The sequence below is a fragment of the Symphalangus syndactylus genome, chromosome 14, assembly GCF_028878055.3.
Source record: "Symphalangus syndactylus isolate Jambi chromosome 14, NHGRI_mSymSyn1-v2.1_pri, whole genome shotgun sequence".
Taxonomy (NCBI): domain Eukaryota; kingdom Metazoa; phylum Chordata; class Mammalia; order Primates; family Hylobatidae; genus Symphalangus; species Symphalangus syndactylus.
In genome coordinates, this window is record NC_072436.2 from 45212171 (window position 1) to 45226566 (window position 14396).

A 14396-nucleotide genomic window follows, 5' to 3' on the forward strand; every position below is an offset into this window, starting at 1 on the left:
CCCTCCCAAATCTCATGTCTCTTTCACATTTCAAAACAAATATGCCTTCCCAAAAAGTGCCCCAAAGTCTTAACTCATTTCAGCATTAACTCAAAAGTTCAAGTCCAAAGTCTCATCTGAGACCAGGCAAGTCACTTCCACCTAGGAGCCTGTAAAATCAAAATCAAGTTATTTACTTCCAAAATACAATGGGGGTACAGGCATTGGATAAATGCTCCCATTCCAAATGGGAGAAATTTGCCAAAACAAAGGGGCTACAGGTCCCTCACATGTCCAGAATCCAGCGGGGCAGTCAAATCTTAAAGCTCCAAAATGATGTCCTTTGACTCCATGTCTCACATTCAAGGCATGCTGATGCAAAGGAGAGGCTCCCATGGCCTTGGGCAGCTGCACCCGTGACTTTGTACAACCCTCCACACTGGCTGCCTTCATGGCTGCCATTGAGTGCCAGCGGCTTTTCCAGGCACACAGTACAAGTTGTTGGTGGACCTACCATTCTGGGGTCTAGATAATGGTGGCCCTATCCTCACAACTCCACTAGGCATTACCCCAGTGGGGACTCTGTGTGGGGGCTCCAACCCCACATTTACCCTGTGCACTGCCCTAGCAGAGGTCCTCCATGAGGGCTCTGGCCCACACCAGACTTCTGCCTGGACATCCAGACATTTCCATACATCCCCTGAAATCTAAGCAGAAATTCCCAAAACTCAATTCTTGACTTCTGTGCACCTGCAGGCCTAATACCACATGAAGCCACTAAGGTTTGGGGCTTGCACCCTCTGAAGCAATGGCCCAAGCTATACTTTACCCCCTTTTAGCCACAGCTAGAGCTGGAGCAGCTGGGATACAGGGCATCAAGTCCAGAGGCTGCACAGAGCAGGGTGGCCCTGGGCCTGACCCAAAAACCATTTTTCCCTCCTAGGTCTCCAGGCCTATGATGGGAGGGATTGCTGCCAAGACCTCTGACATGCCCCAGAGACATTTTCCCCATTGTCTTTGGCTTCTCATTACTCATGCAAATTTCTGCAGCTGGCTTGGATTTCTCCCCAGAAAATGGGTTTTTCTTTTTATCACGTTGTCAGGCTGCAAATTTTCCAAACATTTATGCTCTGCTTCCCTTTTAAACATAAGTTCTCATTTCAGCTCAAAGTTCCACAGATCTCTAGGGCAGGGGCAAAATTACATCAGTTTCTTTGCTTAAGCATAGCAAGAGTGATCTTTGCTCCAGTTCCCAATAAGCTCCTCATCTCTATCTGAGATCACCTCAGCCTGGACTTTGCTGTCTACATCACTATCAATATTTTGGTCAAAACCATTCAACAAGTCTCTAGGAAGTACCAAATTTTCCCACATCTTCCTGTCTTCTCCTGAGCCTTCCAAACTGTTCCAACCTCTGCCTCTTACCGAGTTCCAAAGTCACTTCCACCTTTTCAGGTATCTTTATAGCAGTATCCCATTCTCTGTGGTACAAATTTCTAAGATTAGTTTGTTGTCACGCTGCTATAAAGATACTACCCCAGACTGAATAATTTATAAAGGAAAGAGGTTTAATAGAATCACAGTTCTGCGTGGCTGGGGAAGACTCAGGAAACTTACAATCACTACAGAAGGAGGAGCAGGAACCTTCTTCACAAGGTGGCAGGAGAAAGAAGAATGAGCAAAGGAGGAACTTATCAAACAATTATAAACCCATGAGGTCTCGTGAGAACTCACTCACTATCATAAAAATAGCATGGGGGAAACTGCCCTCATGATCCAATCACCTCAACCCAAGTTCCTCCCTCAATACCAGGGGATTACAACTCAAGATGAGATTTAAGTGAAGACACAAAGCCAAACCATATTAGGGGGAAAATGGCATTATCTGTTAGAGCTTTAGATACACATGTGTTCTGACTCATCAATTTTACTTCTAGATATACACCCTAGAGAAATTTTTGCACATGTGTTCTTGTAGACATGTATAAGAATATTCACAGCAGTAGAGTTCACAATTACCAAAAACTACATCAATGTTCCACTTCAAAAGACTTCAAAATAATCAATGAGTTGCAGTGATGTCATACAATGAAACACTTACAGTAATAAAAAGTAACAAACCTACATGCAATACATACAAAAAAATGCAAATAAAACATTGATTAAAAGAACAAAATAGGCCAGGTGCGGTGGCTCACGTCTATAATCTCAGCACTTTGGGAGGCCAAGGTGGGTGGATCATAAGGTCAGGAGATCGAGACCAGCCTGGCTAACACAGTGAAGCCCTGTCTCTACTAAAAATTAGCAGGGTGTGGTGGCACGTGCCTGTAGTCCCAGCTGCTTGGGAGGCTGAAGCAGGAGAATCACTTGAACCCAGGAGGCAGAGGTTGTAGTGAGCTGAGATCTTGCCACTGCACTCCAGCCTGGGCGACAGAGCAAGACTCCATCTCCAAAACAAACAAACAAAATAATAACAATAATAATAATAATAATAATACATTCTATATGAACCCACTATATAAAGTTCCAAAATAGGCAAAATAAACTATTTTGTTTAGAGTTATATATTGCTGGTACACAGATAAATAAAAGTAAGAAAAAATTATCATAAAATTGGTGGTTACCTCTAGAGGGTAGAGGGGAGTGTAGTGAGTGGTAAAAACACATGACTCTATCTTCCCTTCAAAAAGTACATAAACCTCTGAGATTCTGACTCAGACTACAATTTAATGATTTTAATTCAAAAATGCATCAAACCTTTAACATGTTGCAAAAAAAAGTGTTGTGGCAATTTTTTTCTTCAGCTTTTAAGTTCCAGGGTACATGTGCAGGATGTGCAGGATGTGCAGGTTTATTACATAGGTAAGCGTGTGCCATGGTGGAGAGATACCATTTTATTTCAAGAGCTTAACACTACTAAATTTTAACTGCCCTTTATTCCTGAGGTTTAAAAAAAAACAGCAAAACATGGCAATAAATAATGAAATTTTCAACATATCAGAGGGATAGAAGGCCTATAACAATGTAATTTTTATAAAAATTCTAAAAAACTTGAGAGAAAATTTACCCTACAGCGTTCCCCAAATGTCAGCCCAAAACAGAAAATTACATGGGTATTTGTTTCGTTTATTTTCATTTTGATCAGATTCCTGGGCTCTTACGGATAATTACAACACTGTGCTGTGTTGTCGTTCACTTCTGTTTTGGAAGAATGAGATGTAAGATAAGTAGTCACAACACTTATTACCTGAGCTGATTAACAGAGTTATTCACACGACAGCCTCTTGTTTGGAGTAGAATGAAGATAATATAAATTCAACATTCTGGTATCATAACAAAGCATTTGCCTTCTCTCATTTTCTTAATCTGTATCCACACAGAAGCACATGTACATATGGCTTTTCTTCATTAATAAGCCAATATAGTCACTATAAAATGTAGCTAATCATCCCAGAAATTAATTCATTTCATTACTTTGCTAGAGGGTCAAATCAACCATATGTTTGGTCCTATAAGGCCAAACATAAAAGAAGTGGAATCTCCAAGCACCTTGGTATTGGGAATTATTTGTGTGGGCTCTGGGAGGAAGTGCCTCAAATACAATTATGGAAGCCTATAGTTTGATAAGACTTTACACAGTGCATAAAAACTAACAATTACAACTCCCAATAGTTTTAGACTGATTTAATAAGATTTAATGACTATACCAGTTGTGCATTCTAAAATAGAAATGGTAATGTGGCTCAGATGTTCTACGGAATAGACAAGAGACTAATAGGCTCTGGGTTAAATACCTTATTCTGTGAACATTACTGCAGCTTTTCTATTGGCAATTTTTACCACCTTTTACATAAATGAATCATTCCTTCCAGAAGTCCGTTCAATACTTTACATTCCTCCTGCTTCACAGTTTAAACCACTTCACTGCTTTCCAATTCCTTTGGTGTTTCTTGTGTTGTGATTCTCATAACAGCTCTCTCCCACTTGGTCACTCTCCTAAGCAGAAATTATCATGTGGATCTAAACAGCTACTTACTTCTTATAGGCCAGCAGTCAGAACCTCAGCCCTGTTCCACATTGAAAATGTCCTATTATTTCCTTTCAAAGCAGGAAAATCCCCATCAAAAGAATCCACCATGAATTCCACCTGGAACCAAATAAGAAGAGAACGAATATGTCAGCAGAGATAAATTTCTGGTACCCTCAGGACTTCAAAACAGGGTTGAAAAGGGCAATTAGACTCGTGAGTATTCCCAATTCTATAGTCCATCCTAGTCTGTCGTTTAATGAGTCCTTATTCTGGTCCCAAAAGCTTAACAATTTAATTAGCTTTTTTGGGTTAGATTGGGAACCTAGCAACTTCTTACCATATTGTGGCTATGGCAAAATGCATTCTGATTGTTAAACAAGAAATGTATTAATATAAACCATATCTGGAATGTCCCCATCTGTGTGTAAGTCAGGGACTGCTTGTATTTCATTTTTACTGTGGCTCTAAATTCTTTATGCACACTGTAAAGATATATTCCTCACAATTGGTAGAATGAACCCTCAAGAAATTAGAAATACTGTAAAGGTACACAATAAATGAATGTATAAGCAACAATGCACACAAGGAGTGGAGGCAAAACATTAGCTCATGATGTGAATTAGAGAGTGGTAGAGCATATCAATTCCCTGTGAACAGCGGCATGAATAAAGCTGAAAGATTAACCTGCTAGACAGAATACATAAAGAGAAAGCAGCAATAATATGCAACCTAGGGCCACACAGCTCACCTTGCATCCACCACTACAGCTTCAGAAATGCCGCACTCTTTTATTTCTTTAGTGTTCACTTGCAATACAATCTGTCTTTTCCTCAAAATCTGAGTTAGGTGATCCAGGGATAATTAGAAGTTTGGCCTGAGAGGAGCCTGATTGGTGTCCCAGGTTCCCTGTCTCTCTCCTCTCCCTGCATTTGCTATGAGACCCTCTGTAATGATAGAACTAAGAATTTCTTTATTCAAGCCCAAACACTAGGAATTCATTTCCCTTTTGTTTTGTTTCTCTGGTGAGAGTAGGAAAAAAATGAACCTAATATAAAATAAACATGAAACTCTGAAAGATAATTATGGAAATACTAGCCAACTACCAATTGAAGATCTAAAATCTACACACCTAAATATTTTCCTTTCTTCAGGTATGTATTCCTTCATGTATTAAACACCTTTTAAGTGTTTAGTGTTTGTCTCAAACTCTTAAGTCCATAGTAATTTTAAGAACCAAATTAAACATGCAACTATTTGAAAGAATCACTCTTACAAATTCAAGACAATATTTCTTAAAAGAATACAACTACTAAGAGTCATTGCAGTAAAAGGAGTGGTAAACAGTCAACCAGAAAATAGGCAAGATGAACATAGGTGGGGGTAGGGAAGGCCAGATAAGAAAGACAGAGTGATGGGAAGAGGACCCATGCTGGGTGGGTCCTAGGTGCCAGGACAGTGACAGATGGGACCCGCCTACAGTCATATTTCACAGAAGTCAGTTTGGAGGAGGATCTGCAATGGATACTAACATCCCCCTTCCAGCAGAGGGAAGGAAGCTCTCCCTGGATGTCTTCTTAAGCACAGACCATATCCCATACCTCTGCCCTTTTTTTTTCTAAAGGAGAAAAAGATTTCATATATTCAAATGCAACCTGTGTTTCTGAACATAAAGCAACTCGGTGAGTACACAGGCAATGTCCCTATTTCAACAACCACATTAAAAAAAATACCTATTGAATATTTTTCTGTTTCATATAGTATTCTAGGAGCCACATTCCAATATAAACGACAGGCCATAAACAAGAAAATAAAGAAGCAGAACCACTTCAGATAGGAATTAGTGATTACATGATTTGTTGGACAGGAACAGTGGCACAAGAGCAGTGTTGGTGATTTATATTAGATGGTCAGGGGGGCCCTCACAGAAGACACCACACAGGCTGAGAGCTGAATGGCCAGAAGAAGCAAAACCAGCAAAGACCTAGGGAAGCATGTTCCTTAGCAGAATAAGAAGTCGCCAGGGCAGTATAAACTCCATCTGTCAGGTAAACAGAAATAAACACAAGGGCATGGAGCATGGTCACAAGAGGAGAGAGGATAGATGGACATCTGACCCATAGATTTTCGTTGTCAGTGGGCCTTAATCTAAACTGAAAGAATGCCATTTAAGGCCAGACATGGTGGCTCACGCCTGTAATCCGAGCACTTTGGGAGGCCAGGGCAGGTGGATCACAAGGTCAGGAGTTCGAGACCAGCCTGGCCAACATAATGAAACCCCGTCTCTACTAAAAATACAAAAAAAAAAAAAATTAGCCGGGCCTGGTGGCATGCGCCTGTAGTCCCAGCTACTCGGGAGGCTGAGTGAGATGGGAGAATCGCTTGGACCCAGGAGGCAGGAGTTGCAGTGAGCCGAGATCGTGCCACTGCACTATAGCCTGGGTGACAGAATGAGACTCTATCTTAACAACAACAACAACAAAAGAATGCCATTTATACAGGGGAGGACAGGACAGGATACAATTTACATTTTTGAAGATCATTCTGTCTGGGGTTTAAAGATGGAAGTAATGTGTTCAGCAAGAGAAGAAGCAAAGCTTTAATATAATTTACTTGGTGCCTGGATTAACGTAGGAAGGGGTGATGGCAGTCCAGAAATAGAGTGGTGATAGTGGATTTGGAGACTAGCGAAAAATGGGTGGATTCTGAGGTTATGTTGAGAGAACTCGTCAATAGAGTGAATGGGAGCAGACAGCAAGAAAATAAAAAAAGAGGATTAATGACGAGTCCTAGGTTTTTGTTTTTGTCGTTGTTGTTATTTGAGACAGAATCTCACTCTGTCGCCCAGGCTGGAGTGCAGTGGCATGATCTCAGCTCACTGCAACCTCCACCTCCCGGGTTCAAGGGATGCTCCCACCTTAGCTTCCTGAGTAGTGACGACTACAAGCACATGTCACCATGCCCAGCTAATTTTGTATTTTTAGTAGAGATGATTTCACCATGTTGGCCAGGCTGGTCTCGAACTCCTGACCTCAAGTGATCCACCTACCTCGGCCTCCCAAAATGCTGAAATTATAGGTATGAGCCATCACACCCGGCCAGGGTCCTAGGTTTTTGATTCTGCAGTTAAATAATGCACCAGGGTAAGGGAATGAAAATACCAGAGGATCGTGAGTGTGTGGGCATGTGAGAGAGAGAGAGAGAGAGAAGTGTGTGTGTGAATAAAAGGTCTTCTTTTGATCATGTTAGGTTTGAGATACCAACAAAACATCCAAGGGATGTCAAATAGGCACTTGCTATCTAGAGAGAAAACAAAGGAGTAGGGGAATTAGCAACATTAATATCCAAAACGTAAAACAACTGCAGAATTAGGAATATAGATTAAGAAGAATATAGGGTTTCCTAAAACTCACTGCTATAGATTTCTAGAAAAATGTAAGAATCTAGAAAGGTAAACACAGCTCTCTAAGAGTATTTGCTAGCAACCCCTTGCCCCAAATACCACCACCAAAAAGCTGTGAGTTTGAGCCATAGTACTGGCCATCTCACAGGGCAAGAAAATACAGGTTAAATTCCAGACCTGCCCAAAGTGGAGATTCCAATGAACACTCAGTCACATATTAACTGGGGACTACCAAAACCAAGACTCAAAATATGAAAATAAACCAGGAAGTTATTGAAACCAGAGCTCTTATCATCTGCATGGTCCAGATAACATCAAATTTTAATCTTGCATTAAAATCATCCACAAACTGGTAGTGTCACTAAATGCCTGATAGAAAGAAATGTGAATCCTCCTTGGAAGAATATACCCTCATCTTAGACCTCACATTATTCCTACAAAAAAAGTTTAAAATACAATGACCAGCACACAGTCAAAGATAACCTAGTACACACACACACTCACACACACACACACACAAAGACACTAAAATGGAGGGAGAACAGACAAGAGAAACAAACCTACAAAGACCTGATATTGAAGTTATTACATATGACTAAGAATGCAACTATAATTACTACTTTAGTAAAAAACAAAATTCAAGCTTGAAATTATCAGCAGGGAACAGGAAACTATTAAAAAATGATATAAGTAATCTGAAAACAAAACAAAACAAAACCAGAACATCTATGATTAAAGTATTAAAAATTTTTTAAAAGTTCACAAAGTATGGTTTGCCAGCAGATTAGACATAGCTAATGAAAGCATTAATGAGTTGGAAAGTAGGTCACAAGGAACTATTGAAAATATAGTACAGAGAGACAAAAATATAAGAAAGAAATGCAGAAAGAAAAGGCACAGAAAATAGGACAAGAAAGTCTAGCATACTTTTAATCTGCTTGCCAAAAAGAGGAGAGAATGGGACAGAGGCAATGTTTAAAGAGATAATCTCTGAATTTTTTCAGAATTGAAAAAGAATTGTGACAGCTGTGTTCATCTTTTTCTCACTTCTTGAATTGGCTGCTTAGCTAGCTAGTATTCAAAATGTTTTATTTTCTAATAAATTTATTGAAAGCTATAAATTTCACTCTGATAACTGGTTTAACTATAGTACAAATGTTTAAAATATAATCTTTTTCTTAATTTTCCTCACCTCTTATAACTTATGGATTGTTTTGAAATGTAATTTTTCTAAGTATTTTTATAAATATTTGAGTTTTTTTATGTATTTCTGATTCTTTATTTTCATTGCACTGTAGTCAGAGTATGGGTATATGATATCAATTCTTTGGGATTTGTTGAAACATTTTAATGAATATATGGTACTTTTTTTAAAGTTTCACATACACTTGAAAAAAGTATATTCTTTGTCACATGCAAAATTCTATGTAAAACTATTAGATCAAACTTTTCAACTGTGTTTTTCAAAATGTCTATTTTTTTAGATGTTTGAGTCATTGTTTTCTGAAGGAAATATGTTAAACTTCCTACTGTTAGTGTGGCTTTGTCAATTTCATCTGTTATTCTGTCAGTACTTAGTTCAAAGTTCTGGAAATAGTATTATTATACATAGGATTATTATTGATATAACTTCTTGAGATTTTTTAAATTTCTTTTTAAATATTTTCTTTTTTCTTTTTCTATTTTAATCTAATATTAGTTTTCATTATTAATCTTTATCACTTTATTTTCATATTTACCTGGCATATATGTTTCAGTCCTTTGTCTTTCAACATTTTTGCATCCTTATGTTTTACATTTGTTTCTTGAAAATATAGACTAGATAAAATCTGAGTATATCTGTCATTTACTTTCTGTTTTATCCATTCATATATTTTATGATTTTTTAATATACTTGAACTTATTTCTGACACCTTGTTCTGTTTTTTATATATATTCTATCCACTTCTATTTTATTTTTTGCTAGCTTCCACTAGGTTGATTAAACTACATACATTTTCTGTCTTTTCCACTATTTGTTTATAAATTATCTACTATATTTTTATTATTTGTGTATTTACCCTTGTTTTTTCACATACATACTTACATTTCTGTTGTACAAACAAGTATAACATTAATCAATATCTCTATTCTCTTCTCAGACAAGACAAAAAAATTAGTAATAACTTCCCTCCAAACTTTCTACACTCTCAAACCTCAATTCACAAGATTAATATGGTGTTGTTTCCATACAGCCTATAAACTCATATACAAACAAAATATTTTTCACTTTTGCCCTCATTACTATAATCTTATTTTATAGTGGACATGCATTTAAATATACCACCACATTCTACAGTGTTTCTGTGCTCACAATTACTTCTTGCACCCCACTCCTTCTTTATGGATTCATATTTATTGCTTAAGTACATTATTTTGTATATTTCATCTATCTTGCTGTAATAATCTTTATTTTTATATATTTATTTACCAATTTGTAGGGACAGGGTCCCACTCTGTCACCCAGGCCGGTGTACAGTACTGCAATCATCGCTCACTGCAGCCTTGAACTCCTGGGCCCAAGAGATCCTTTCACCTCAGCCTCCTGAGTAGCTGGGACTACAGGCACATGTCACCATACCCAGCTATTTTGTGTGTGTGTGTGTATGTGTGTGTGTGTGTGTGTGTGTGTAAGAGACAGGATCTCGCCATGTTGCCCAGGCTGGTCTTGAATACATGGCCTCAAGCAGTCCTCCCACCTCAGCCTTCCGAAGCTTGGGGATTACAGGCATGAGCCACTGTAACTCTCATTTAAATAATAACAAGTATTTGTACGCTGAAAATGTTTTCATTTTGTCCACGTTCTTACATATTCATTTATCGGCAAGAATTTTAAATGAAAATATTTCCTTGGAGTTTTAACTTGATTCCATTGTCTTATTTCTTCTTTTATTGATCATGGAAGCCTATCAGATTGTTGCTTCTTTGTCAGTACTCTGAATTTTCTCTGTTGTGTTTTAGAATTTTCTTTTGAGGTTTTACAGTTTCATGACAACATTTCTCCATGTATTTATACAACTTATTTATATTATTCAACCATTTCAATCTGAGAGTTTCTTCATTTCTGGAAAATTGTCAGTATTACAGTTTTAAACATTAACTCCACTATTCCCTCCATAAACTTCTGGAACTCCAGTTAAAGGTAATTGGACCTTCTCATTTTCTATTCCTTATCTCTTATTTTTTCTTTTCTACATTTCATCTCGTTATGTCTCAGTGCTGATTCCTGAAAGGTTTACCCAATCTATCTTCCATTTCACTGATTCTCCCTTCAGTTTTGCCCAGTCTATTATTTAATCAATCCCAAAAAAATTTCAAAGTACTATATTTTAGGCTATTTTTTACATTTGCTTGCTCCATTTTATGACCTCGTATTCTTTCATCGTGTTCACTATTTCCTCTTTTATATTTTTGGGCTGCTTTTAAACATATTTAGTTGAATTCATTTCTTCTCTTGGCTCTTGGTTCTTACTTATGCATTCACCAGTGGGCAGGGGGATGTAGGCTGATTTTCTTGGAACTATCTCAAATATTGTGTCATCCTTCTCTATGACCTTGTTTCCCATCATAGGTTCTCCTTGAGTTTCTTTCTCTGGGTCATCAAGACCTCTCTGGATACTGATCTATTGGTTGCCTTTGCTCAAACCCTACTGTGGACCCTGCCAGTCAGTCTCAGGGAGAATGTAAAGCCGAGTCCAGCAACCTGATGTTCCACAGGTCTGAGGTCATAGATGTTTCCGGTTACAGCTCTGAATGGGAGTGGTCAGTTTGCTCTTTGCTACAACTGAGGCTGGAGGACAGATAGCACAGTCCCTCGTCAAGAACAAGCAGCAATTTCCCAGCTTCTGGGTTCATATAGGAGTTCAGTGTCTACTCCTTCCTCAGCGTGACTCCTACAAATTTGTTTCGCAATCCCATAGGGGTGTCAAAAGCCAGCCATTGCCCTGAGGCCAGCTCAGTTTATCCTCTGCTTCCATCTAGAGTTTCCTACATGACGCTTGCACCTTTAAAACATTTTAAAATATTTCATTCAGAATATAAGAAGGTGACTGGAACATAAGAAGGTAATTTGCTACATTCGATCCACCAACTTGACTAGAAGTCAAGAGCTACTTTAAAACAAATATTCCACTTTGTTTTAAATCTTGAAACATCTCTGCATGTCTGAACTTAGTTGATCCTGGAATATAGACATATCTGTGAGTGGAATTAAGCAACCCTTTGTGCTCAGATGTCTGTCTGCTCCCATCTACTTGTATGGGGTCAAGGAGCCTCCTGGGGAAAGAGTTCAAAAGTGTTCGATAGCACCATTTAGATCCTTAGATAGAAAGCTGAAGCACAGCAATAGTTATGTTAAAAACTAAACTGTGGTGTGGATTCTAGGGACCCAGACTGGACCAGCAACTCTGTGGCAAATATAGCACTGAGAAGCAAAATGATGTATAAATTAAAAGAAATATAAATCCCTTGGGCCAAGCAACTGTAAAGCAAAGCCATTCTGTGAGGGTAGACACCAGAGGAGTAGATTCTATTTCCCCATAAGCAAAGGCACAGAGATTATGCAGGCAGTAGAGAGAATGGAGCATCTAAATTGGAAAGCTGCATGTCACAGGCAACAGCACCTACAAAGTAGCTGTGTGGCTGGCATCTGGCATGCATTAGGCCCTCACTTGTTTGCTGCTGGCCAACTGAAAAGAGACCAAGGGCATTAGGCTGAGTGGGGCACCAGGGATGCAACTTGTGACAGAGACAAACAGTGAAAATGACTCCTGGGAGGTTGAGAGCAGGTGAAGTGGAACCAAGTGACAGTGGAGACAGCCACATGCTGACTTGAGAGCCTGTGGAGACATCCCGACTGCATGAATCCCATTGCTGTGTGAAAGAGAACTTCTTAACAAGGCAAATTAAATTCCAGATGTCGAAGGGCCTCAATGGTGCCAGAGACGAAGGGAGGCCTGTGTCACTTGTGTGATGGAGGATTTTGGCAAAATAAAGATTTTCCAGAATCTTAGAGGAAACAGTGACCAACAAAAGCTGAAACAATAACAACTCTATGCAAAGGTTTCAGAAAATTAAATACTTCCACATTATTCTACTTCATTGTCACAGTAACTATGTGAGAAAGTCACTGTTAGCCTTTGTTTTTAAAATGAGGGAATAAAACTTGAAGTTAAGTGACTAAACTAAATCACAGATTTAGAAGGGGTCAGAATCTGAATTCACAGCTATCTTATTCCAGAGACAATGTTCCTTTAAATATAGTTTCCTGCATCATTTCCCCCAGACTGTATCTATTAATATATGATACTCGCACACACATTTTCCTGTTTATTGTGATTGGCTTTAGCTTCTCATGTATCAGTGAGTTACAAGTACGTACCAGCATACCTTGTTTTATGGCACTTGGCTTTATTGTGCTTTGCAGGCACTGCATTCTTTCCAAATTAAAACTTTGTGGCAATCCTTCATCAAGCAAGTCTACAGACACCATTTTTCCCACACCATGTGTTTACTTTGTGGCTCTGTGTCACATTTTGCTAATTCTTGCAATATTTCAAGTTTTATTATTATTATATCTGTTGTGGTGATCTGTAATCAGTGATCTTTAATGTTACTATTGTAACTGTTTGGGGGCACGTTGAACCACAGCCATATAAGACGACAAACTTAATTGATAAATGTATGTGTTCTGATTGTTCCGCCAACTTGCTGTTCCCCCATCTCTCTCTCAATGCAGACTTCTCTATTCCCTGAAACACACAATATTGAAATTAGATCAATTAATAACCCTACAATGGCATCTAAGTGTTCAGGAAGGAAAAGTCGCACGCCTCTCACTTTAAACCAAAAGTTAGAAACAATTAAGCTTAGTAAGGAAGGCATGCCGAATGTCCAGATAGGCCAAAAGCGAGGCTTCTGTGCCAAACAGCCAAGTTGTGAATGTAAAGGAAAAGTTACTGAAGAAAATTAAAAGTGCTATTTCAGTGAATACACGAATGATAAGAAATTAAAACAGCCTTGTTGCTGATAGGGAAAAAGCTTCAGTGAGCCAATTAGAAGATCAAACCATCTACGACATTCCCTTAAGTCAAAGCCTAGCCCATGCAAGGCTGTAACTCTCTTCAGTTCTATGAAGGCTGGCAAAGGTGAGGAAGCTGCAGAAGATAAGTTGGAAGATACCAGAGGTTGGTTCATAAGGTTTAAGGAAAGAAGCCATCTCCATAACATAAAAGTGCAAGGTGAAGCAGCAAGGGCTGATGCAGAAGCTGCAGCAAGTTATCCAGAAAATCCAGCTAAGATCATTGATGAAGATGGCTACACTCAACAACAGATTTCCAATGTAAACAAAATAGCCTTCTCTTGGAAGAAGATACCATGTAAGACTTTCATAGCTGGAGAGGGGAAGTCAATGTCTGACTTCAAAGCTTCAAAGGACATTCTGGCTCTCTTATTAGGGGCTAGTGCTGCTGGTGACTTCAGTTGAAGGCAGTGATCATTTGCCATTCCTAAGATCCTTTAGAATTATGCTAAATCTACTCTGCCTATGCTATATAAATGGAACCACAAGCCTAGATAACAACACATCCGTGTGCAACATGATTTACTGAATATTTTAAGCCCATTATTGAGACCCTTTGCTCAGATAAAAAAGATTCTTTCAATATATTACCACTAATTGACAATGTACCTGGTCACCCAAGAGCTCTAATAAATGTACACAGGAGATTAATGTTGTTTTCATGCCTGCTAACACAACATCCATTCTGCAGCCCACAGATCAAGAAGTAATTTTGACTTTTAAGTCATCTTATTTAAGAAATAAATGTTATAGGTTATAGCTGTCATAGATTATGATTCTCTGATGGAACTGGGCAAAGTAAATAGAAAACCTTACAGAAAGGATTCTCCCATTCTAGATCTTGTTAAGAACATTCGTGATTTATGGGA

At 38.6% G+C, this 14396-nt stretch overlaps 1 long non-coding RNA gene across 3 annotated transcripts in view; it reads right to left on the reverse strand.

Annotated features, from left to right (window-relative positions):
- Positions 1-14396, reverse strand: part of LOC129463222 (uncharacterized) — a 108437-nt gene that overhangs the window by 15461 nt on the left and 78580 nt on the right. For 2 of the 3 annotated variants that reach the window (XR_008651053.2, XR_008651052.1), the window contains exon 3: positions 4016-4126. This is a non-coding gene — a long non-coding RNA (uncharacterized lncRNA). Of the gene's footprint in view, positions 1-4015; positions 4127-13143; positions 13199-14396 lie in introns of those variants that run through there. The other variant, XR_010115414.1, reaches the window with a different exon arrangement.